This window comes from Mirounga angustirostris, unplaced genomic scaffold, assembly GCF_029215605.1.
Source record: "Mirounga angustirostris isolate CCGP_5_RB_7025 unplaced genomic scaffold, mMirAng1.0.hap1 SCAF_7, whole genome shotgun sequence".
Taxonomy (NCBI): Eukaryota; Metazoa; Chordata; class Mammalia; order Carnivora; family Phocidae; genus Mirounga; species Mirounga angustirostris.
In genome coordinates, this window is record NW_026991715.1 from 132,189,779 (window position 1) to 132,213,509 (window position 23,731).

Below are 23,731 nucleotides of genomic sequence, written 5' to 3' on the forward strand. Positions count from 1 at the left end.
TTCCTTGGTTATTTAATATCTCAAAACCACTAGTTTTCGATTGAACAGCTCCAGAAACATAGATTTGTAACCTTACCTCCCACCCCCAGAGAGGAGCAGGTAGAGCAGTGGCCTATATGCCAGTCTTCTCAAAAGCCTAATTGCTTCAGATAATTTTCCCTACTATTTTCTGAAACCTCTGGGACTGAATCTTGGAGTTGAATTCAGTTCTTCTTTTGACTTATTCTGACCACATCCATAGAAAGGAACTTACAAACGTTCAGATTTACAAAATTACTTCAAACAGTAAGACTTTAACTCTTCCTGTATGCCAAGCCCTACAATCATGGTTATTTCTTTGGGACCTTAGGGTGACTGGAAATTCCTTGTCAGGAAGTGAAGTTATATCTTTGTGCTTGAGTTTGTTAAATTTCTCCTCTTTAACTGACCCACACTAAGTTTGGAGATGCTGTGGAGATTATTCTACAATTCTGACTTTCAGTCGTGAGCATGCCTAACTTATTTCGACCCAAACTATTAAGGATCTGGAAATGAATCATCACCTTTCTGTCCTCAGAAGGACAAATAGTGCCACTATCCAGAGGAAGATTGGTTTTAGTAGATCAATTCAATTTTCCTGAAAAGACACAATTAAAAGGTAGATCACAGACATGTATTATAACGTATGATACTGCACTGTGTGAGGAAACAAAAACGCACGTAAATAAAAGTGAAACTTCCTTCAGAATTTCACAATTCACTAAATAGCACTATAAAATGTCTTTGTAAAAGAAGATAATAGGCCTGTTGTTGGTTTCAAAACAATTCTAGGAGGGTAAGTATCTTGAACTGTCACCAAATGTGGCATCCATCTTATCTATTAACAGCCTTGGGAAGAGTGTTTTCAGAATGCAAAAGTTTAAAACTGAAATTCACTTCTTGGGGTTAGAGCTTTTAATGGACTGACTGTCACTGATAAGGAAATGATGGAGAGCACAATGTTTCTGCAATCTCATTAGTTGGATGTATTGTGTGAAGTTGAATTTCCCAATCTCCAGAATACTAACATATTCTACCAGCTGAGGAGAAAAGAGGAAAGCAATTCAAAGTTCTATATTTAACTTTTATTTTTTTGAATACAGCATTAAAATAACAATTCCTCTGGTGGTGTATTTTCCTTATTTCTTTAGTGGACAATAAAGATAAATCTCCTATTATTTTAGCATAATATCATCCTTCAAAATAAAATCTATTTTGGACATCTGAAGTGGTCGAGAGCTTCCCTTAGTTCAAATAAAGTTGGCAATACTACTTTCTTCATTAGAAAGAGACAAGATAATATATTCAACCATCAGTGTCACAGGGGTGCTCCCCACAAGCATTTGCTGAAAACTTTTAATGCTGTGCAAATGTGACATTTAAGAAATATTTATTTAGAGGAAACTGAAATAAATTTGTTGACCTTTATTCATAATGCCCATGAAATGCGATTTTCTATTGATCATCTATATTAACTGTCAATGTGTGGAACTAGATCTCAAAATGCAGAAACATCTGGATGTGAATGCAAACCATGTCAATCATGTAAAATTGGTTGACAGGTGCCCAGATGTTTGGCACATGATAGGTAAACTGAAAAATGTGTTTTTCTATAAAAATGGGGGTCTTCTCTTGTCAATGTACCCTTCCTTTCCAATTTAGTGGATAAAGTCTATGAATTAAGACATTCAAAGTTTTTTTTTAAATCTGTATTTTCAACTGAAATGTGTTCACATAGAAATGTATAATAGAAGCAAAACAAGCAAACAAAACTTGGTTTAGTCTCAGCTCTGCCACTTTTTTTTTTTTTGGGGGGGGTCCCAGGCAAATCACTCAATTTCTATGAGTTCCTGTGTATCCATTTGTATCTAATAACTAGATAATTGTCAAAGCCACTTATCATTTTATGGTAATTTTAAAAAGATTAGAAAGGGGGTAATCTGAAACATGCATTAGATATGAGCAGCAGTGAATAAAAATACTATTTTTCCCCAAGAAGATGATTACTAGAAATGCGTGGAGTTTCAATTGGGAGAAAAATGTGTCTTCTGACACCTACAGCAATATTTTCATGTAAACCACACAAAAGAGAGTGACTTGAAAGGATGTAATAATAACTAAGATGTATGGAACACTACCTATTTTCCAGTTATTATGTTGATGGCTTTAAAGATTTCCTTACAAAATTTTCATAACAAGCTTATGAGGTAGATTCCATAATGACCATGATTTTCTGGATGAGGGACCTGGGACTCAGAGAGTTCGGGTAAGATGGATGAGGTGAAATCACCAGGACTGGATTCAGAATCTGAGTCTGCCTACTGAGCTGATATAAGTTAGCTATGCCTACAGCTACAATTTGGAAAAAAAATATGAGAATTCCTTTAGAGGTTTGGAAGAGAGAGAGAAAAAGACCATATAGTTTCAGAAAAAAAAATGTTTTGAGAGAAACCTCTCTGTTCTGGAGAATACTTGTCCTACAGTGACTTTTAAAAATATTCTTGTAAATAACAATCATTTGATTACTGGAAAATACGTAAACAATCTCACACTAACTATAAGATTAGAAGTTGCTTGGTCTTTAACCAATGGCTTCTGGTAAGAAATACATTTTTCTCTTGATTAACCCCAAGGAAAAACTGCCTTCGGAAACAGTTGTCACTTAAATATTTTTTAAGTGCTCTCAGGGGCTTTGAACTAGTTGGGGATAGGGCAGGTCCAAAGTTAAGTAATGATTTTTCTGTTCACTTGATAAGGAGGAATTTCCCAAATTTTGTTCTGTTTACAAGGCCTGTTTGTTGTTGTTAACACCAACATTCAAAAATGGAGAGAGTTCACATTAAAATATGAATTTCTGTCTTTTCCACAGACATTGAAGAGCTGCCGAAGTTGGTACAAACTCCCACGCAGCAACGACGCATCCTTGGGGGGGGTTGAGAAGCTTCGGCCACCCTTAGGCAGGCCATGAACTTTGCAAGGTTTCCAAGCCTCCAGGGGCCTGCAGCACTCATTTACATTTCCAATCCGGCATAAAAAAAGAATTTGAGTAGTTTACACTCTCCTCCTTAATACCACCATTTAATACGTTTTTTTTTCCCCCTTCCCAGTATAATTAGGGTCTTGTGAAATACCCCAAGTCCAAAGCAGTGAATAATTTTTGTTGCCAGTAGAAAGGAGAATGGATTAATTTGATTAATTTCCTCTAGAAGCTTTGAAGTAAAGCATCAAAGAATCACTGTTTACCTCTTGCAATGCTCAGATTTGATGCTAGAATAAAGAAAACGTGATTCAGCTTTCATTCAAAGGACAATTGCACAGTATTGGAAGCTTGTGCTGAAACAAAGACATATCACAGTTCATTTTATTATTTTTTTTAAAGATATATATTTAGCATTAATATTATTTACCCCCTGGCATATCTCAGTAAAGAGAGTCTCCCTCTAATATGATTTTTAAATGTAGATTTCTAATTAAAATACATTTGCACTATAAAAGAAGCTTTCATCCAAGGAAAAGAAATTTGAAACTATTTTAATATACTCAAATTTGTGCTTTTAGAGAAACTTCCTAAATTAGTGCATTACAATTAATTGCTAAAATAACCCAGTCCATGCAGTTCTGGAAAGAACCTTGCATCTTTGCCCTTTAATTATGTGTGCATTATCTAAATTAATTGAAAATAACAAAAATAATGAATATATTAAATTCATGAAATTATAATATGTATCATTTAGAATATTTAGATTTTCCAGAAAATAATTAGTATTTTGATTCTTTACATAGCTAAAAAATAAAAAAATATAGTCATGCTGTTTCTGCAATCCTTAGGATCTCTGTCTTTGTCTTTCTTTGCTCTCACAAGCACAACACATGCATACACACACACACACACACAGAGTATCTTTTCAAAGTCTGAAAGATAACACTTAATGATGACCTCAGCCCCAGCAACTTCTTCCTAGAAACATGACCAAAGGCAAGGGAGGCAATGGCAAAAATGAACTATTGGGACTTCATCAAGTTAAAAAGCTTTTGCACAGCAAAGGAAACAGTCAACAAAACCAAAAGACAACCAACAAATGACATATCAGATAAAGGGCTAGTATCCAAAATCTATAAAGAACTTAGCAAACTCAACACCCAAAGAACAAATGATCCAATCAAGAAATGGGCAGAAGACATGAACAGACATTTTTCCAAAGAAGACATCCAAATGGCCAACAGACCCATGAAAAAGTGCTCAACATCGCTTGGCATCAGGGAAATCCAAATCAAAACCTCAATGAGATACCACCTCACACCAGTCAGAATGGCTAAAATTAACAAGTCAGGAAATGACAGATGTTGGCGGGGATGCGGAGAAAGGGGAACCCTCCCACACTGTTGGTGGGAATGCAAGCTGGTTCAGCCACTCTGGAAAACAGTATGGAGGTTCCTCAAAAAGTTGAAAATAGAGCTACCTTATGACCCAGCAATTGCACTACTGGGTATTTACTCCAAATATACAAATGTAGTGATCTGAAGGGGTATGTGCACCCTGATGTTTATAGCACAATGTCCATAGTAGCCAAACTATGGAAAGAGCCAAGATGTCCATCAAGAGACGAATGGATAAAGAAGATGTGATGTATATATATATGAATTTTATGCAGCCATCAAAAGGAATACAATCTTGCCACTTACAACGACATGGGTGGAACTGGAGGGTATTATGCTGAGCGAAATAAGTTAATCAGAGAAAGACATGTATCATACGATCTCACTCTAATGAGGAATTCCTAATCTCAGGAAACAAACTGAGGGTTGCTGGAGTGGTGGGGGGTGGGAGGGATGGGGTGGCTGGGTGACAGACATTGGGGAGCGTATGTGCTATGGTGAGTGCTGTGAATTATGTAAGACTGATGAATCACAGACCTGTCCCTCTGAAACAAATAATACATTATATGTCAAAAAAATAAGATAGTAGGAAGGGAAAAATGAAGGGGGGAGAAATTGGAGGGAGAGATGAACCATGAGAGACAAACTGAGAATTCTAGAGGGGAGGGGGGTGGGGAAATGGGTTAACCTGATGATGGGTATTAAAGAGGGCACGCATTGCATGGAACACTGGGTGTTATACACAAACCATGAATCATGGAACACTACATCAAAAACTAATGACGTAATGTATGGTGATTAACATAACATAATAAAATAAAAGAAGAAAAACTTAATGATATTCTGGAACAAAACAAAGAAAAATTCATGCTATGACATACTCTCTATATACTCACATATGCTGATGGTTAAAATGGAAAATATTTCTAAATGATACACAAGACAACAGTTTTCCAAGAGCTTTGACTTGTTTCACTTTTCTTAAAAACAAGACAATAGGCCCACAATGGGGTCATTTATGCTAAACCCCAACTCGCCAAACTGAGACAAATATTTAATTTCAGTTTTGTCAATCCCAAAACTGGAATCTTAGACCAGTCAATCAGGAATTATCAGTTCAGACTAGTAATAGAAAAGAACCCCGCCAAGCCCCACAAGACAGTGACCTTAATACAACAGATTCACTTTTTGCTTTTATGACTTCCTTGTCCCCACTCCGTTCTGCCTATAAAAGTCTTTCATTTTGTACTGCTCCTCAGAGTTGCTTTCTATTTGCTAGATGGGATGCTCCCTGATTCATGAATCATTGAATAGAGCTAATAAGATCTTTCAAATTTATGCAGTTGGATTTTGTTTTTTAATACTTTATAACACTATACTGAAAAATTCGAACAATTTGCATCACCTTTATGCATGGAGCTGTTTATCATGGCTCCACAAAATGAAAAACTAAAAACAATTTCAAAACTAGGAAATAATAATGTTTCTTATAAAGCATATTATTCTAAGATATTAAAATAATATATATGGAATATGTAAAAAAAGGCCATCAAATATGTTTCCTTTAATGTTAAACAACCAAAAAGTGTCAGAAGCTTCAAAATCCAACTGTGTGTGTGTGTGTGTGTGTGTGTGTGTGAAAATTGACAAGTTGAATCTAAAATTTACATTAAAAGTCAAAGAACTAGGGGCACCTGGGTGGCTCAGTCGGTTAAGCATTGCCTTCAGCTAAGGTCATGATCTCAAGGTCCTGGGTCCTGGTCAGGCTCCCTGCTCAGCGGGGAGTCTGCTTCTCCCTCTCCCTCTATCCCTCCCCACCCCCACCCAACTTGTGCGTGCGCTCTTTTTCTCTCTCTCAAATAAATAAAATCTTAAAAAAAAATGTCGAACTAAATGTAGGCAAGACTATCATATTAAACTGAAAACTAGAAGGGTTTAGCATCACTGGATATAAAAACTTTTGTGGTATTATCCTCTAAAATATAATTTTTGTACAATCTATACATTCTAGAATATGGTGTCTTACACACACATACACACACACATGCACCTTATAAAAGTTAATTTTCTATGCTTTTGAAAGCTTTGGTTATCCTTACTTTACACTATTCTCATTCCATTTTTTCCAATATTGAGCTCATGTTACATTTGTAGTTCAAAATAAAATTATAAAATAATCAAGCACCCATAGAAATGACTTAGCTGCTCTCCTGAGAGCCAGGGTAGCGCACCCATGCTTCCACCACGGTCCCTACCATTACAAAACTCAGAATTTTTAGAATGGATCTTTTTGCATTTGCTCACCTCTGTCTCTGCCTCTGCATTATCTCATCATTTACCTTCCCTTCTGCAATTGCTGGATGCATGGCTTATCTTGATACCTAAATGAAGGAATTATTCTGTATATATCCCTGCTTCAGGAGTGACAGAAGATGGGTATGAAAAGCTTTCCCTATGTGGTCCGAGAAATCCAAATGCAAGTGCTACTCACTGTATTTGTATTTCTTTCCTCATATCTACAAATTAAAAAATCAATAAATCGAAGTGTCATGTATGTGCAAAAATATACAAAAATGAGCACACATATGTCAATAAATAGATTATTATCAGCATTCCAGAAATTTTCCCCGGTCTTTCACCTAGGCACCACAATTCCTTACTCTAAAATTAATCACTGTCTTGGCTTCTAACACTGTATATTAGTTTACCCACTTTTTGATCTTATATGAATGGAATTGTACATTATGAGTTAGTTTCTCTTTACCTTATTTTGTTCTCTGTATCTTATTATCTTTTTGAGTCTCATCATGTTGCTGTGTAGATACAATTTATTCTTTTTTATTGCTGTATGCCATGCTATTATACAGTGTGAATATACCATAATATTTGCGAACTCTACTTTAGATGGGAATTTGGGATGATTTCATATTTTTCTGCAAAGAATACTCTTATACTTGTGTCTTGATGCATATATGTACATATATCTGATGTATGTGAACTTAAAAATGAGATAACTAGATCACAGGGAGTGCATATGCTCAGTGGCAAACAGGAGCAGGGTTGGATTTGAGGGTAGAGTTAAGGGAAGAAATTCTGTACTACGTCTCCACCCCAGGAATAGTGACTGCTTTCTATATTTGGTATTACTGCATTCTTTACTCCATTCACCTGTTTTAGGTATTAATTCGTTTGGTAAATTGCCCCCATTCCAATTACAACATGGCTTATCTCCTGACTGGCCTCTGATGGAAAAATCATCATTATTTAGAGGAAACAGATTGAAAGAATCCAATTGACAAAATATAAGGGCAACATTTAGGTCAAATGTAAGCAAGACATGCTGCAACTTAAAAATACTGTTTGTAATAAAACCTTTCTCACTGGACAAGAAAAAAGAAAACAAATGTGACTATAGATCTAATGGCTAATCTTTTGAAGAGGAAAAAACATTTCTATGATTGAACTAATTATACAAATCATTGCAATAGTAAGCTTAAAGGCAGTTTTGAAAGCTATAATCCATACTTGATAGATCAGTCCTGTGTGGGAAAAAACTCAACTTTATAAGAATGGAATTAACAGAAGCAAAAATAAATCAATATAGGATTAGAATAAAATAGTTGAAATGCCAGTTCCAGTTCCAGACATCACGGATCACCAATGTGCTTGATGTTCTGACTGTGAGACCACGTGTGCATTTTCTTGACAATCCACAGCTTCCAAGGTCATCCCTAAACATCCTCACCAGGCAGTGCCACCCTCTTGGCCACTACCTGTTCCAAAGTCTACTGAAGAACCAATCCTGCTGTCCAATAGGGTACCAAAATAACCTCTCCACACATGAAATTTTAATATGCAAATTAATCATGTGTCTGTGAGTTTATGAGGTCTCAAAGTAATCAAAAAGAAAGGGGAGGGCAAGTGAGTTCTCAAACAATTTTATTTGTAATTCGAATTTTCAAAATTGATGTGCATGTTGTCCTGAGTCAGTAAAATAAACAAACTGAATTCTCCTGTTTCACTTATGAAATCTTTTTCCCAGGGACTTTGACATAATAAATTAATTTAATACATCCTAAAGGCAATTTGAAGATTTTCATTGTAAATTCTTTAAAACAGAACTCAAATGTAAAAAAGCCATGGATATCTATGAGATAAGGAAGTTTTTTGAGACAAAACACTCCTGGAGCTATACGATGCTTTATATTTCATTTGTCTGTATACACTTCATATATAATGTAATAAAAGAAATTTGAAATTGTGACTTCTATATTTCCCTTGTGTTATTTTATCTGTCTTTTTTTTTCCTGTGGAAATATAAATGCTACATAAATTTTATTGAAAACTTATTTTAAAAGTAGTTTAGAAAGAATCCACTCACACATCTCCCACTTCCCATTGTATAAAAACATTTTTTCTCTTCATATGATTCCAAGAAGTAGAATAATAATTTTAAACTTTTCCTTTCAAATCCACTCCTTATGCAAATCGCACATATATTTACTACATGATCCAAGATATGAACTAACTTCACGTTTTCAAAATGGATATTCTTTTCTGCATGCCTTTTTATTTTTAAAGATTTATAGTTGGCATCCATGATCATTAAATATGTATTATATATATATATATATATATATATATATATATATATATATATATAACTCAACATTCTCATTAAAAAATATTCTTACAAAAACCTGCCACTCAACTGGATGACAGTTTTATAAGTCATTTCTTTCTTTTTTTTGACAGCCTATTTATCCTACTACATAAAATCCTCGCAGGAAGGCTTGTGGTAAATGATGGTGTATTTCACAGGTCATGTAATTTTCAATTTGTCATTCTTCATTTTGCAAGAAATGGTACATGATGTCAACAACACATAAGCAATATATTTACTTTTTCTTCTATCTTTCAGTATGAATTGATTTTTTTTTTAAATTTTGATGGCAGTCAAGGCAAACTATAAAATATTCTGGTCAATTATGGATTGTATAAAAAGAAGATCTCTATTAAGCTGTATATGATGCTATTACTCTGTGATGTCTCTAATTGATATGGCTTTCTTGTTTGGTAGAGGTGTTCAGTAGTCTTCTAGAAATGAACATTTTTCATCATTCATCATTCATTTAAATATTCACCAATTCTCTGAACATGCTGATATCAAATGCTTAATGAATTGAAAAACTCATTTAGGTAACATGTTGAAAACTATGTCATTGTTTCTGCCCCTATGAGTGTCATGAGAAAGCAAGAGAAACAAGCAACCATGTACGATTAAATGTGAGCTTTTGTTTGTGTATACGTGTGCTGCCTGGACAGCCTGCTTGCTAAATACTCCTCTATTACCAGGTGTGTGGAACCAACAGAGGAGGATTCCTATGCCAATTTTAGATTTCTCACCTTCACCAATAGCACATTGACCCCTTCAGGGTGGCCTTTCCAAATGGGGCATTTGACTGAAGAGTTGGGAGAGTTTGGAGGTGTTGGGTCATCACAGTGGTGGAAGGTGTAATCACCCTGGTAAGCTCTCGTCGTACCAGCTCTGACGGTGCTCCTCGCAGAGGTACCGAGGGTGACATCTTGAAAAGATTAAAGCTATTGTGTGTCCTTACCCATAATTTTCACTTTCCAGTGTCCAGTGACATGTGCCTTTTATAATTCCCGGATTACTGTGTCCCATGGATTCTATGAGCTTTCATTTGCAACGACTTCCAATGCCCCACCCTCTCCCCACCCGACCCCTCAAAAAATATAGCTAGGGTGAGAAGATCAGTTAAAATGACCATCAAAGCTTAAAATATAATTTATTGAACAATAGTTTATGTCCCAAAAGAGTGAAATTATGATTAAAAGAATAGAATTTCTTCACATGTGGATACAGCACAACAGTCCTGATGTGCTTTAATTTCTTTCTTTTTTTTTTTAATCCCTTCAGTCTTTCATTAAAACATGTAAAGCATTCAGAACAAGGTTTGATGAGCATGGTCAATATGACCTATTTTATTATATATCAGGGGTACAACATAGATATTAAAAGCCCAGGTTATGGACTTATATTGACCTTCTTCATACACCAGCTCTTCCTTGTACATAGCTGTGTGACCTTGGGCAAGTTACTTAATATCTCTGTGCTTGAGTTCCTTCCTAGGTGAAATGGGGCTAACAATAATATCACTCAAGACTGAAATTGATAATTCATGTAATATTTGTTGGCCAGCATTGGCATATAATAAGGTCTCATTAAATTTCATCGATTTCTAGCTTCAACTAATTTTCTATCCATTTTTCTCAAATAAATGAATTGAAATGTAATAATTACATGATATTCATTGCCTTTTGTTAATAATGAAAGAAGTGGGTAGAGTGTGCGTGAAATGGGTCAAAAGGTACAAACTTCCAGTTATAGAATAAGTCATGGGGATGTAATGTGTAGCATCACGAGCATAGTTAGTGATACTGTATTTTATATTTGAAATTTGTTAAGAGAATAGATATTAAAAGTTCTTATCACAAGGAAAACAAACTTCTACATATGATGATGGAAGCTAACTTGATTTACTGTGAAAATCATTTCCAAATATATACAAATATCCAATCATTATATTGTACCCTTGAAACTAATACAATGTTGTATGTCAGTTATACTTCAATAAAAAATAATAAAAACCTTTAAAATGAGAGGATACATGGCTTTTCATGTTTTCTTTGAGTAAATTTTTAAGTGTATTTTATATATGTTGTTATGTTGGGTTCTGCAAGTTCTTAATTTCTAAATACTCATTGTAATTTTCATTTCCTTTCAGAGCAATTAGAGCTATTTAGATTCTGAGTTATGCATTATAATTTCCTACTGGTTATTGTGGTATTAAGCTTATTATATTCATGAATTATTGCACTGAGGTCAGAAACTGTGGTCTTTTTCTACTCTTTTTTTTTAAGGTTTTATTTATTTATTTGACAGAGAGAAAGAGACAGAAAGAGAGGGAACACAAGCACTGGGGAGTGGGAGAGGGAGAAGCAGGCTTCCCACGTGGAGCAGGGAGCCTGATGCAGGGCTCGATCCCAGGACCCTGGGATCATGACCTGAGCCAAAGGCAGATGCTTAACGACTGAGCCACCCAGGCGCCCGTCTTTTTCTACTCTTAACAATTGATTAAAGTTTATTTATTGCTTTGAAAACTTAAATTTTGAATATTTCCCAGACATCATTTAAAAATTCACATAAGCTTATTAACTCAGACTAGTTAATTGTGTCCTTAAAAATATATATTATTTCAGATTTTTCTATGGATTTTATTGATATAATTTTCAGAGGTGAATTAAAGATTTCCACTTACCTTTTAATACCTGTATTAATCACGTTTTTATTATTCTAAAAGTGTTTACTGTTCATACTACTACATATTCTTTGTAGATAATGCATTTGTCCTCACAAAATGATTCTCTTATACTCAAGGTAATTTCCCCCTTAATTTTTCCAATTTAATATTGATAATACATCTCTTTCTTTTTCTTTTTGTTTTTTTGGTTTGTTTTGGTTTTTTAAGATTTTTATTTATTTATTTAACAGAGAGAGAGAGCATAAGTAGGCAGAGCGGCAGACAGAGGGAGAGGGAGAAGCAGGCTCTCTGCCGAGCAGGGAGCCCAATGTGGGGCTCGGTCCCAGGACCCTGGGATCATGACCTGAGCTGAAGGCAGCCGCTTAACCGACTGAGCCACCGAGGCGCACCTCTTTTTCTTTTTGTTTGTTGTTGTTATTTATTTGTTTGCTTTTATCAAGCCCAGAAGGCTTTCTTCACCACTGTGCCAGTGAGAATATCCTTGGCAGAGTCAGCCTAAATTAGAAATCGTATATTAAAAGGAATAAAACACAAGGTCATGAGCTTATTCTGAGTTTCAGAGAATAATCATGTTCTTATCAAGTATTCCTGAAGTAAATGGCTCATTTAAGCCACATGACCAGCAACTCCAGCCAGTCAGCTTCTTCTTGACCTAAAAAACATGACAGTTCTTCACACTGATGTAACAGGTTTGATACTATCTTTCTATTGCTATGTGTATTCAGGATTCACTATAGTATTCAAGAGGCACAGGACAAAAAGAAAGTGGAGTGCCCTTTGTTCAAGAATTCTTCAGAATTTCAAGACAGCAATAACAGAGCATTAAACCAAGTGCGTTGTCTTTCTAAGTCTGGGACCCGGGATGGCTGCACTGGGGGCATGCCCATTGAGCTGGCTTTGCTTGAACCTTCTGGTTTTCACGGTAATGTTTCCATTTCCTAATTCAGTTACTTTGGGAGGATTATGATGGTAAAAAGCAGGAATTTATTTCTTTTCCCAATCATTGACCTTCAATTCAACATATAAGGGAATAAAATCCATGTAGCTGAAGACACAGTGGAAGTTCAACAAACCTAGTAAGCCATCAGGGTATTACACACTTTTAATCTTATAGTGTACACAGGATTCTTTTTGTAATGCATCTCCAAGTTAAGGAATTTAAACAAATTCACTATTACATTATCTTTGGGAGTTGCACAAGGTACTATTTAATACATAAATTTGCCTCTTTTTCCCTTATCTGTAACATTACTCTATTTTTACTCTCAATATTACAAGGTCTTTCCTTGGTTATATAATTATTACTATTTTTTAAATTTTAGTAATGCTGTGCTACTCCTTAATGTTACTGATTGAATTTTATTCCAAAAACTGTTGTATTAATGATAATGATGATGACTGATGATTTGGAGACTAAATCTACATTATCTATGAATTATTTGTATTGAGATTATCTACATGTAAGAATCAGTGGATTCTAAGTCTTTGTTACAAAGTTCATAAATTAGGGCGCCTGGGTGGCTCAGTTGGTTAAGCGACTGCCTTGGGCTCAGGTCATTATCCTGGAGTCCCGGGAGTCCTGCTCGGCAGGGAGCCTGCTTCTGCCTCTGACCCTCCCCCCTCTCATGTGCTCTCTCTCTTTCATTCTGTCTCAAATAAATAAATTAAAAAATCTTTAAAAAAAAAAAACAAAGTTCATAAATTAATCATGTTTCCATTCACTTATTCTGCTATTTTTGTTGATGTAATTTTGTTTTAAATAACCCACTGATATATGAGTCTTCTGTAATTTCAAGGCTAGAAACAATTTATTGCCACTTCTTCTCAATTTAAGTATATCACTTAATTTAAAAATCCAAATGCATCATAATTCAAAGTTAATTGCAGAGACTTTTCATTAAATTATTTCAACTTATCCTGCTTTTTGTATTTATAAGCACTTTAACCTTGCATGTATTCAAGATATCAAAGTAGCCTTAAAAGCTTATTACAAATAATAGCTTTTTCACTTAGATTAATCTGATACTATGATACAAAGGGTGTTTTATTAAATATTCATTTTCTTCTATCAGCACTGATATTAGTAATTTAAGTTTGGCCATAGAGTAATCAATTAAAGTAAAGCATGCTGTGTGAACACTAAACCTAACACATTAATTTAATCTATTTTGGCTATTCCTGCTGTCTCACAAATCATTTCTATGGTTACAACACATTTGTCAAAGTTTCTAATAGAAAAACATCCCATGATGGCAAGGCCTATACTAAATAAATATAAGATTTGTGGATAATAAAAATATTTAGATTTAATTTCTATAAATTAAGTGACATTTTCTAGTATCATAGAACACACAATAAAAATGAGCTAACTACACTAATTTTTTTAAATTATTGCTGAAAAAATGTAAAAGGTTAATCATAGAAGTTGCAGAAATGATCATAAAGAAAAACACAAAATTTAATTAACTCTATGATAAGCCAAGGATAGTGAACAGGCAAGCCACATCTTAGAGCAAGCATGTAAGTGGGATTGTATCCAAATATTATCTTTTCCTTTGGGGCTGTATCTTTGTCCTCATTCCTAGTGAGCTTTTGTTAATACTTCAGCAGAAGAAAAAGAACAAGAGCCTTTACAAATAATATTGCCTGAAACCTTAGGAATCGCTATTGCAAATCCTTAAAATGTTAATATAAATGTGACCTTTGCTAAATGCACTTGGGTTGTAAGACATTTAACTTTACCCTGAAAGAGTTCTGACCTTTGCCCTTGGCTTCTGGAAGAAAATTTCCTCTGAAATGTTATACCTGACAGGAGTGTTTTTTTGTGTAGGGACCTGACCACACCAGATTAAGGTGGGGCTGGCCAGGACAGAAAGACCAAGGAGATGATATAGGCTATGGCTTTGGGTTACACATTTTGTTTGTTTGTTTGCTTTTGTTTTTTGTTTTTGTTTTTGTTTTTGTTTTTGTTTTTTAGAGAGAGCTAGTGTGCTCACATGCATGCATGCACACATGAGAGCCGAGGGAGAAGAGGAGGAGTAGAAGGAGAGGAAGAAGAGAGAGAATCTGAAGAGAGAATCTTAAGCAGGCTCCACGCCCAGCAAGGAGACTGACATGAGGCTCTATCCTACAACCCTGAGATCATGACCTGAGCTGAAATCAAGAGTTGGATGTTCAACCAGCTGAGCCACCCAGGCACCCCTACACAGTATCATTTGAAGTGGAGACTGAGATCAACCAGAAAGCAAGTGGAACCCCCAGTAACAAGTGGAGACTAGAATCAAGGACTGGGGTGAGCTACCCCAGTTGGCAGTGCTGAAACTTTAGTGTATTGCTTCACACTGATACCAGGAGAATAACATCTCAGGACTCCACTAGGAAAGAATGATGGAAACTCTATATTTAGTCGTTCTCCAGGTCCCACTCTCTGTGCCTCTGTCCTTGGCGGATTTAAATTTGTATCCATCCATCCCGTAATAACCATAACCAGACTACAGGGAGTTCTGTGAGTCTCTCTGGCAAGTACTCTGGTGTTGCAATTGGTGTCAGAAAAAATGATAACCTTGTTTTGTTGAGGAATGCGTTTCCTCTAACTTTGCAGTTGGCCTAAACTCATAAAACTACATATTTCATTCGTAAAAAAAATATTTGAAATATTCTTTCTCAGGCCCTTGACAAATAAATAAAGTTTAATCTATTAATAGAATTTAATCTATTAATCTATTCATGGTCCATGAAAAATTAGACAATGAATTAGATGCATAAAAATAAATGGTATATTAAATGTAACAAATAGGTCTAGTGATTTTCATCATACCATCTAAACTATTTAAACTTGTATATCTATTTCTGGAAAACTGGGAGGCTGTATTTTAAAATTCCTATTGTCTTATTGAAGATTTTAATGCCTCTGGGGGCTCCCAGGTGGCTTAGTCAGTTAAGCATCTGCCTTCGGCTCAGGTGGTGATCCCAGGGTCCTGAGATCCAGCCCCGCACTGGGCTCCGTGCTCAGTGGGGAGTCTGCTTCTCCCTCTTCCTCTGCCCCTCCCCCTGCTTGTTCTCACTCTCTCTCTGTCAAATAAATAAATCAACTTTTTTAATATTTAAAAATAGATAAAAAATTAAAAAAGATTTTAATGCCTCTGTGTATAACAATTATAATGCTTTAGTTTCATAGTTCTTTGTTTTCTTTATATCTATTTCATTAAACTTGTAAACTTTAGCTGAACTCTCTGGCCAACTCATGAACCTACTCCAGAATTGCTATTACTATGTCACTTTCATCTATAGTCACGAGTCTTTCAATTGCACTGCACTCTCACTAGCCTTTGAGCTGGTTAGAACTTGGAGTCTTTGAGCAGCTCACAGCAAATTTTGCTTCCTGCCACAATTACTTTATGTGCATGGTGAATCATCTGGTTGACTCTTTCACTAGCATTCTCAATTCTCTCTCTCCTTCATCTTATGACCCCCGGCATAAAAATCTCTTATAACTGAATGCATATTTTCTGTTTTCTTAATTTAAGGCTTTAAACTGTAAGGCATAATTTTTCATGTGTCTTGTTTTGTATGCTATTCTAGGCACTGGAGATACAATGATAAATATGATGGACATAAACTCTGCCTTCAGCAGAAGTCATTTGGGGGGAAAATAAGCAAGAAATTACAGAGGCTTATAATAAGTTCTATGATGGGTTAAATAGATTATAACAGGATGATCCAGCCAAATCAAGGACAATGGAAAGGTCAGCGACTACTTCCCAGAGAAAGTGCTATCTAAGCAACATTCATTGGGAGCCTGTAAAATCAAGTTATAAAACACAACCCTAGTCAATTACCTAACTTTTCAATAACATTTGCCCTTTGTTCTTATGCCTATGGTTTTCTAATTCCATATTTCCATTCTGAGAGTATCTAGAGTATATTCATTTTTAACTCCTATTTGCTTCCTCAATATTTATAGCCTTGCTTCCCCTTTCCAGGATACCATTGAAATTATTTTGATAAAGATAATGGTTTAGATAGATATGATATAGATTTCAACCATCTATCTTAGTTCTTAGAAGTATTTTTAGGTATTCATTTATCAATGCATAGATAGTCTGTCTAGAGATAAATATATAGTCTTCTAATAAGAAGGATTTAAAGTTGATCCCTGAGTCCTAACTAGTCTTAAAAGCATATTCTTTCTTGACTTCTTGAAAACATATCTAACATTGATTTTCACAATATTACCTTTCTAATTCTATTTTTTAAGTTTTTCTGTATTTTTAATCATGGTAAAATACACATGACAAAATTTACCTTCTTAACCATTTTTTTAAAAGATTTTATTTATTTATTTGAGAGAGAGAGAATGAGAGAGAGCAAGCACATGAGAGGGGGGAGGGTCAGAGGGAGAAGCAGACTCCCTGCCGAGCAGGGAGCCCGATGCGGGACTTGATCCAGAGACTCCAAGATCATGACCTGAGCTGAAGGCAGTCGCTTAACCAACTGAGCCACCCAGGCGCCCCCTTCTTAACCATTTTTAAGTGTTCAATAATAGGTGTATTTACATTGTTGTGCAACCAAGCTCTAGAACTCTCTTCATCATACAAAACTGAAACTTTATAACCATTAAAAACTCCACATTCTCTCCTCTCCTCAGTGCCTGGTAACCACCATTCTACCTTCTGTTTATATGAACTTCGCTAGTCTAGGTACCTCTTATTAGTGGAATCATACAGTATTTGTCCTTTTGTGACTGACTTATTTCACTTAGCACAATGTCCACAATGATCATTTATACTATAGCATGAGTCAGAATTTTCTTCTTTTTCAAGGCTGTACAATAAATATTTCACTGTATGCATATACAATAATTTGTGTATCCAAGCACCCATTGTTGTACAATTGAATTGTTTCTACCCTTTAGCTATTGTGAAGAATGTTGCTATGAACATGAGTGTACAAATATCTGAGTACCTGCTTTCAATTATTTTGGATGTATATTGAGTGGAATTACTGGATAATGTTATTTATTATTTTTTTTGAGGAACCACCATATTATTTTCTATAGCAGTTGCAACATTTTTTTGAGGATTTTTTTATTGTTATGTTAATCCCCATACATTACATCATTAGTTTTAGATGTAGTGTTCCATGATTCATTGTTTGTGCATAACACCCAGTGCTCCATGCAGAATGTGCCCTCCTCAATACCCACCACCAGACTAACCCATCCTCCCACCCCCCTCCCCTCTAGAACCCTCAGTTTGTTTTTCAGAGTCCATCGTCTCTCATAGTTCATCTACCCTTCCGATTTCCCCCCCTTCATTCTTCCCCTCCTGCTATCTTCTTCTTCTTCTTTTTTTTTTTTTTTTTAAGATTTTATTTATTTATTCATGAGAGACAGAGAGAGAGAGAGAGGCAGAGGGAGAAGCAGGCCCCCAAGGAGCAGGGAGTCCGATGCGGGGCTCGATCCCAGGACGCTGGGATCATGACCTGAGCCGAAGGCAGACGCTTAACCATCTGAGCCACCCAGGCGCCCTTTTTTTTTTTTTTCCTTAACATATATTGCATTATTTGTTTCAGAGGTAAAGATCTGAGATTCAACGGTCTGCAGTTGCAACATTTTTTAACTGGATTTTTTTGTCTGTGTTGATGTTGAGTTTTTGGAAGTTCTTTATAGATTTTGGATATTAACCTCTTAATAGATATATAATTTGCAAATATTTTCTCTCATTCTATAGGTAGCCTTTTAAATATATTGATTGCATTCTTTGATGCACACAACTTTTAAATTTTAACGTGTTTCAATTTATCTATTCTTACTTTTGTTGTCTGTGTTTTCGTATCAGATCCAAGAAATCACTGCCAAATTCAATGTCTAGAAGATTTTTCTCTATGTTTTCCTTCTAAAAGTTTTGTAATTTTGCAGTTTTATCTAGGTGTTTGATTCATTTTGAATTGATTTTTTGTGTATGGTTTAAAATAGAGTTTCAATTTCATTATTATTATTTTTTTGCATGAGAATATATAGTTTTTCCATTGTTTCCAAATACCATTGGTAAAACTATATATCCACATAAATATATAGTTGAAGTCCCTTGAGATTCTATATGGATTTAAGGATTTTTTTTCTGTTTCTGCAAAAAAAAAAAATGATGCCCTTGGAATTTTGGTAGTGCGTATACTGAATATTTAGATTGATCACTTTGAGTAAAAGTGACATCTTAACAACACTGAGTTTTCCATTCCGTCAACATGGAATGTCTTTCTATTAATTTGTGTCTTTAATTTCTGTCAGCAGGTTTCTGTACTTTTCAGTGTCCAATTATTTGACCTCCTTGGTTAAGCTTATTCTTAAGCTTAATTTTATTCTTTTTTATGTTATTGTAAAGGAAATTATTTTCTTTTTTCCTTTTTAGATCGTTTATTGTTAATTTATAGAAACACAACCGATTTTATGTATTGATTTTGTATATTAAAAGTTTGCTGAATTTATTAGTTCCAACAGAATTTTGTGAACTCTTTAATGTTTGCTACATATAAGATCATGTCATCTGTGAACAGAGATAATTTTACTTTTTCCTTTCCAATGTGAACGCCATTCTTTAATTCTTTTAACTCACTGATTTCCTTAGCTTCCTTCTCTTCTTTTCTCTTCTTAAATATTGTTCTCCCCAACTTCTGACTTTAGTCCTCCACTATTGTTTTTTCTAAGCAAATGGCGTTTTCAACTACTTATTTTATGATATTAAATCTCTCGTCAGGGGCACCTGGGTGGCTCAGTCGTTAAGCGTCTGCCTTCAGCTCAGGTCATGGTCCTAGCATCTTGGGATCCAGTCCCACATCGGGCTCCCTGCTCGGCGGGAAGCCTGCTTCTGCCTCTACCCCTGCCCCTGCTTGTGTTCCTGCTCTGGCTATCTCTCTCTCTGTCAAATACATAACAAAATCTTGAAACAAAATAAATAAAAAAATAAATAAAATAAAATAAATCTCTCGTCAGTGTGGTTAACTCTGACTTCCTCTCAGTCTATTTCCAACTGCTTGCGAGGTCTCTCTGGCCTGATGTTTGCTAGACATCACACACTTGGCATGGAAAAAATCAAATACGCTGACCATAGCAACACTACGCTCATCACTGCTCACTTATCTGTGGTCCTAGAAATGTGACAGTGATAGAGATGTGACATATTTCTCTAGGCTCTTTTACAGCCTCCCCCTCCTGTCCCCATTCCAGCAGCAGGATGTACATGGTTTCCTAGATTCCCTTTCAACTTCTGACTTGTCCACCTGTACTGGTGTTTCAGGAGTCTTGTTACTGAAGAATGCCCAATTCTTCAAATTTCCCAGCTTCTGACACAGTTACATAAGGTTTTATATAGTAAATTATTATCCCATGATACTCAAAAGGGATTGTGAATATTACAAATGGCATGTAAAGCGGCACCTTCATTCACAGGCCAAAGTAGACAGTGGCCTGCCTCAGAAACATTTGTTGGTGTGACTTTTGCCTAGAGAGAATGTCGCTAAGATTTATTAGAAATTCACAGGGGCGCCTGGGTGGCTCAGTTGGTTAAGCGTCTGCCTTCAGCTCAGGTCATGATCTCAGGGTCCTGGGATCGAGCCCCGCATCGGGCTCCCTGCTCTGCGGGGAGCCTGCTTCTCCCTCTCCCACTCCCCCTGCTTGTGTTCCCTCTCTCGCTGTGTCTCTCTCTGTCAAATAAATAAAATCTTTAAAAATAAAAAATAAAAAAAAAGAAAAAAGAATTCACAAAGTTTTTAGGAGAATTATTTAAACAGAAGCGCCAACAGTGAAACATAGGTGTTTCCTAGATGCAAAAAAAAAAAAAAAAAAGATAATAAGCTAGAACCAAGAGCCCAGAGTACCTAAAACAACTATTCCCAAGGATCAGAATAGTGCTTTAATTAATATCATGAGAGCAAGGGTAGTTTGTAACATCATGTGTCTCACTCAGTTTCAAAATTACTATGACAAAATACCTGCTCTGTACCCCGATTCTCATTTTTCAAAATTAGAGTATTTACTGCAGATATCCTTTCCATATCTGTAAAGTGTTATTTTTCAAAATAAGAGGGTTATTTTTCAAAATAAGAAGAGTCTACTACAGATACCTTTTCCATATCTGTAGTGGGTTCAATGGTACCCCTCCCCCAAAAGATAAGTCCATATCTTAATCCTCAGATTCTGAATATTATATGGCAAAAGATAATATTTGTGTTTTATGGTAAAAAGTATGATTAAGTTAAGGATCTGGAGAGAAGAAGCTGTTCCTGGGCTATCTGCGTATGCTGTAAATGCCATTGTGTCTATTCCTGTAAGAGAAGCAGAGGGAGTTGAGACAAATGGAGGGGATGGAGTGAAAAGTCAGGTGAAAGAGATGCAGACCAAGTCAAGGAATGTCAGCAGCCACCAAAAGCTAGCTGGGAGAGACAAGGAACAAATTATCTCAGTGAAACCTCAGAGGGAACACAGCCCTGCCATAATCCAGGCCTCCAGCCTCCACAGCTGTGAAAGAATAAATTTCTGTTGTTTTTAGGCCACCAACATCGTGGAATTTGTTATAGCAGCTACCAGGAAACTAATTCACTACTCACATTGCATATTCTGTGGGAACTGGTTTCAGATAAACTTGTCTTTTTAGGTCACAGATCTTTGCTCTCAAGGTTCTGTATCAAAAAACCCACTCATGGGGTGCCTGGGTAGCTCAGTCAGTTGAGTGTCTGACTCTTGGTTTCGGCCAAAATGAGCTATTGGGACTTTATCAAGATAAAAAGCTTCTGCACAGTAAAGGAAATAATCAACAAAACTAAAAGGCAACCTATGGTATGGGAAAAGATATTTGCAAATGATATATATGTGATAAAGGGCTAGTATCCAAAATCTATAAAGAATTTATCAAAACCAACACCCAAAAAACAAATAATCCAGTTAAGATTTTCTAAAGTCTAAGAGCAATGGGAAAGAGTAAGAAGGTTTTAAATTAAAAGTAAAGCACGAAATAAGATTTGTATTATGGAATGATGGCTTTTGTTTTGAGGAAAATGATGTTTAAAACAAACCAAAATATGTGGGTTTAGAAGGTTTCCTGTTGGATTAGGTCAAAATTGATGGCAGTTTAGGTTAAAGTATCAGACGCAAAGAGAAGTCCAGATTCTAGAAATATTTCAATGTTAAGAGAGAACACTCTTGGGGCGCCTGGGTGGCTCAGTCGTTAGGCGTCTGCCTTCGGCTCAGGTCATGATCCCAGGGTCCTGGGATCGAGCCCCGCATCGGGCTCCCTGCTCGGCGGGAAGCCTGCTTCTCCCTCTCCCACTCCCCGTTTGTGTTCCCTCTCTCGCTGTCTCTCTCTCTGCCAAATAAATAAATAAAATCTTAAAAAAAAAAAAAAAAAAAAGAGAGAGAGAGAACACTCTTATCCATTTCATTTAAATAGAGTTTGAGGAAGATAAGATCACAAGACTATTTCTTTCAGTTAGTACAGTTAGTATCCTGACAAAATTAATGCTTCTTAATTGAAAAAGCCAGAGTATATCTTATGATTTGAATTCTTCTTTTAGCTTAATCAATTTTTTTTAAAGATTTTATTTATCCATTTGACAGAGAGAGACAGAGAGAGAGAGAGAGGGAACACAGCAGGGGGAGTGGGAGAGGGAGAAGCAGGCCTCCCGCCGAGCAGGGAGCCCGATGTGGGGCTCGATCCCAGGAGCCTGGGATCATGACCTGAGCCGAAGGCTGATGCTTAATGACTGAGCCACTCAGGTGCCCCAAGCTTAATCAATTTTCAATGTATAACTCCTATATATTTAACTAACTAAATTTTAATATTAAAAAATAGAAATAGTCTGATGATTTGAAAATATGCATTAAAAGTAAATATTGAATGCAGTAGTAAACAGGAAAATATAATTTATTAAGCTGAAAATATTCTTGAATTTGACCCATATAATGTTATCTCACCAGAGATGAGAATAAATGTTAAATAACTAAAATTTTGGAAAATTTTGTTTCCTATCTTAACATAAGTGTTTGAAAAATGAATACATTCATGATTACACTATAAATTCTAACGATATTTCAAGCATATTTATGATAATAAGTGATTCAGTCTCAATTTTCTCTTACTTTAGAGAGGATATAAATTTAGTTTCCTAGGTCTTCTAAGGACAAAATTGTTAAAAACACAAGTACACTATTTATAGTGCAGTGTTTACAAATTTAAACTTTTGTGAATTTTATGTATAAATTATCATTTTCTCTGGTGTTGAGGACCACGTGTTAAAAATTTTGAAATCTATCAAAATGACTGAATACAGTGATATCCACACAGAGTTGTCGTGTAAAATATATGTCCCTAGAGGTTAAGTTCTGCCCCCATATTGGTGTTTAGACCATCCACATGGAAGAGAACAGAATAAATTACTGAAGAAAATGTTGGGTAGCTAAAATGTTTTTATTATGAAAAATCAGGAAGCTTTACAAAAACTAAGACTCTGGCTCTTTTCTAAAGTTTCAGTCTCTGAGCCTACATAATTGTTGAACTTTAAATAGGACTTTCCCTCAGCCTATTTTCCAGCATACTGTGTGTGAATCTCATACAAACGAAAAAATAGTGCCAATTTTCATCACATGAAACATGAGGCCAAGATTTAGTCAAGGTTCATTTATTGCCTTATTCATATTAAAAAATCAGTACATGTTTGTACTAAGAGATAATTGTTCTACTTTTTCACATAGACACAATCAATACAACATATACGTACACTTAACAAAGTGACTTTACTCCTAGGTAAAAGATTTGCTTTTCACATGAAGAAATCAGACTTACTTAACCTCCTTACCCACAAAAAAGTATAGGATTATGAATTAAGGCACAGTAGCCATTAAACATATTATGTCTTAAAGGATCATTCATGTATATATATATGATAAATATATATATGATAATATATATATGATAAATATATATATATAATTTGGTTGA